The sequence below is a fragment of the Kryptolebias marmoratus genome, linkage group LG16 (genome assembly GCF_001649575.2).
Source record: "Kryptolebias marmoratus isolate JLee-2015 linkage group LG16, ASM164957v2, whole genome shotgun sequence".
NCBI lineage: Eukaryota > Metazoa > Chordata > Actinopteri > Cyprinodontiformes > Rivulidae > Kryptolebias > Kryptolebias marmoratus.
This window is the reverse complement of record NC_051445.1, coordinates 23309932-23314380: the sequence shown is the minus strand read 5'-3', so window position 1 is coordinate 23314380 and position 4449 is coordinate 23309932.

Genomic DNA, 4449 nt, shown 5'->3' with positions numbered 1-4449 from the left:
CCACAGAGTGAAATAAGGATAGTTTCGAGCTCCGCAGGTAAAGACATGCTGGTGTTGTGCTTTGACCTTTTAGTACAACTTATGTGGTGATAGAACATTACCTGTTACACAAGTTAAAGCGATAGTTCAGGTCTTCTGAAGTGGGGATCTGTGGAATTGTTATCTTACTTGTAGATAGCTCTTTGAAGTGGTGTTTATTTCTGACCGTGATGATGACCTAACAGCTAGTCAGAGCGGGGCCAAGACCGAGGTGGATTTGTATCACCCGGCGCTGAAGGCGAAGGCGGAGTGATATTGTTTTTGCCCAAATTTGTGTGTGTCTTCATTTGTCTGAGGCATTTGTCCTAGGTATTTTGTCTACCGTTGGCAAAATATCTCATGAACCACTAAGCAAACGTTAATGAGATGTTGGGTTCACATCTACAGCTTCAAGATGGCCGCCACGGAAAAGCAATCCTAACCACAGAAATGGCTGTGACTCAGCCTGGTGTGGTAGTAGCTGAGACTGCTCTCTACCTTATGAGTGCTAACTGCTTGTGTGAGATCAAAACACAGATATTGAGCTAAAACTCCCCAACATTGTCCCCAACAGACACTTCAAGGGCAACATCCTTACTCAAGACCTTGGTAATAACTGTTGGAGTCAACCCTGTTTGTCTGTTAGCAAAATATGTCACACACACTTGGACATATTCAAAAAGCCCATGTTGGTTGGACATCTACAAACCAATTAACTTTTGGAGCCAACCCGATTCAAGATGGCCACCACAGCCAATCAACCTTAGCCTACATAAAAATCCCTAGACCTCGGTGAATTGTACAGATATTGAGCTAAAATCTGGAGTGGTAGTAGCTTGCTCCACATCAGTTGATGATAGTCTAAAACTTTGGCATGAAAGATGGCGGGCGATATGCATTCCTTGGCCTCACTCAGTCCGGCAATTACCTTGTCAGTCTGTTTTTTTTAAACTGAGGCCACTTAAACAGCTATCTACAAGACTGTTTGTAATCTCTGCACAAAAGCCCACTTCAAAAGGGCTGAACTGTTTCTTTAAGTCCTGCAGCAATCCTAGGTTTTACACATTCACAGGCCCTGGAAGAGGAAAGTAACCCGATCTGTGCTCCCATGGCGTTGTGGACTACACCACAGCGCTGTGTGGATGTGACTCCTCTGCACCAGTATGACCACACTGACGGTGGAGCAACATGTTCCCGAGAGGGGCTGGAGGTGTCATCTGCCTCACATCAACTCTCCAGACTTGCAAATCCAAACTGGTGGCAGATTTTTTTTTTTTTCTTCTGGTCATTTAAATGTGGTTTCCTCTCACACGACTGTTGTTCTCTGTTCCCTTTGTAGACATGAATGTAGAAGGATGATTACTGCCAAACACCTCTTTAAGAAGTCTCCATAAGGTTTATAATGTGAAGGCTGATTTCCTCTTTCTCTTGATTACCTCCGCCAAGGTGTTTTCAGTGCTGTCTGTGGACAGGATTACTCACAAAAAGGTATGAACAGGTTTCATGAAATTTTCTGGAAATGTCCAACATGGTTCAAGGAGGGAGTGATTAGATTTTGGTGCTGATCCGGTCAAAGGTCAAGGTCACAGTTCAGCTGTATAACAGGAACGTTAAACTCCACAGCTGGACACCTCATGGGTCAAAGGTGATCACTGTTGATTTCAAGGTCATGGGGTCAAAGGTCAACATCACAGTTGACCTACTGCTCTAACTCTGCAACAGTGTAATGTAGGTGATGGGGGTCAAAGGTCAAGGTCACAGATGACCTTGTGCTCTAACTATGCAACCTTGTAACAGAGGAAAACTAAGCTGCACAGTTGGACACCTCTTAGGTCAAGGATGATCACGATTGATTTTAAGGTCATGGGTCAAAGGTCAACATCCCAGTTCACCTTGTCCTCTAACTCTGCAGCAGTGTAATGTAGGAATGTCAAACTACACAGCTGGACACCTCATGGGTCAAAGATGATGTCTGTTGATTTCCACGCCATGGGGTCAAAGGTCAAGGTCACAGGTAACCCCTTTGTTAAATGCTTCTCTCTGCTCCTACATATGACCCTTTTGTTTCCTCTACCAAGGAAGTTCTGTTTCTGGTTCTGTCCGTTGGTTTGTTTGTCTGTCTTTCAGCAAAGGTCAGGTGATAGTGAAGAGTGGTTAAGGCGATGGACTGCTAATCCATTGTGCTCTGTATGCGTGGGTTCAAATCCCATCCTCGTCGATTTTTTACCAGCTCAGTGGCCTAGTGGTAGAGTCCTGAAACTGGGAGGTCGTGGGTTCAATCCCTGGCCGGGTCATACCAAAGACTGTAAGAATGGGACCCATTGCCACCCTGCTTGACACTCAGCATTAAGGGTTGGAATTGGGTGGTTAGATCATTTGGTTAGATCACCAAATGATTCCCGAGTGTGGCACCGCTGCTGCTCACCGCTCCCTCAGGGGAGAACAAACTTCACACACTCAGGTGTGTGACAATCAGTGGTACTTTAAAAACTGATGAACAGATTTGGAGGAAATGTTGGCGTTGGCACCAAAATCAGTGGATTAAATTTTGGTTATGATCTGGATCAAACTATTTTTTAATCACACTGTGGACTTGGTAGAGGTTTGCCCTCGTTGAGTGCTTCTAGTTTATTTATTTATTACTAGTAACTTTTGAAGCCATTTCTGCCATTCAGACATCAAAACATTCAGCTTGTTCAGGACATTACATCTGTAACTTTCTGACTTTTAGTATTGATATCTTTAATAGTTTTTGAATTATTCATCTTTTTCAGCAGTTTTTGTTCTTGTTGAAGTTCTTCCTGCTCTTTGAAATCTAACTGCTTCAGCGTACGTCTGCCTAGAGTTTAAATGGATTACAAGACACTGAACTAAAGTAAACTATGAACAAATGACTCAGCTTTTTAATAGCTTGTACAGTTTTTCCAAAATCACAGTTTAAGTTTGATGAATACGTTGGTTTTTCTCTCCTTTCATGCTGTGTTTTGATGGTGATAATATATTCAGGTATGACAGCATGCAGAGCAGCTGTGAGAAATTTTTCAACTTGTCCAACTAATGATATTGCCCATATGTGTGTGAGTGTGTGTGTGTGTGTGTTGTACTGGTTTAGGTTCATTTGTACTGGTTTTTGCTTCTCTCTTCCTTCAATTTCGGACTTCGGTTTTTAAACATTTTAGCTTTTAGCTAGCCTTTTGGTGATTTTAGCTTTTCCTGCCATATTCAGCTTTTTCATCTCCTTTCAGCTGTTGTTCAGCTGACATCAGCTTCTGTTTTGCTATTTTCAGCATTTGTTTGAAAGCTAGATCGTGCTGTCAGAGTGTTCACCTTAACATAGGTCTAATTTATACATACAGCTCTATAACTATTAGCAAAATATCGTATCAACCACAGGACACATTTTATTAAAACCTTCAGAAAGAAATTTTTAAGTGTACATCTAATACCAGGCACGCACGTGTTCAGTTTTGCCACACGGTGATGTCAGTGGGTACTTTCACAGCCATCAGATCTGGAAAAGCCTGCAACAAAAGTCTTTCTTTTGAAAATGAAAACTATTTATCAATAGTAAAGTGTGTTATTAGTGAAATGAAACACGTCTCTTTTGTTTGCCACCCTCTCATCACTGGCACAGGAGCCGGTTTGGAACAATGGTGCAGAAGCGAAGTTGTGTGTAAACCCAGTTTTTTTTTTGCACGGTAGATGGTGAGGAAAGCAAACGATTTTAAGTATGTAGTTAACAATAAACTTAATTCTGACAGTAAAAATGAGGAGATTGACTAAAATGCTTGCTCATTTTAGTATCACATTTCCTATAAATCATCGGGTGGTTAACAAGAACTGCTTCACTGAAACCGAAACAGACCTGCTGCCACAGGTCCTGGTTATTTTTTTTTTTCTTCTGTTACTTCAGAGATGAGAACGTAATTCTCTTCTTCTCCTCCTCTGGATAAATTCTTTCCAAAGCGGTTGCGCAAAGGGTTTGGCTCGACTGACTCGTTGCAGAGTGAATGTGAATCACACCAGCTGAAAATGGAACAAATGTTGCAGTTTTGGTCCCCAGTCGAACTGAGTCTACCGGACTCTCAGGTGTGAATACAGCTTCAAATGTTTTCCATGAACTATTGGAGTCAACTGTATCTGTTAGCAAAATATCTCATGAACTGGCCCAGCCTTTTAGTTTTAGGGCTGTTTTCATGTGACAGACACAGAATGAAGCAAGCCGACTTTTAGGTAAGAATTCAGAGACAAATCTTTAAAAGAGGAATGAGACCAGCCAATTGATTAGCACAAATATTGAGCTCTGAAGAAAAAAAAAAATCAATGGAAGAATTACTCAAGTGTGCCTGATGGTGTTAGCTGCCGAGGTGTGACGAGTGAGGAGCGCCGAGTCGTGAAACGCAGACACGCTGAGGAATCTACATCCTCAAC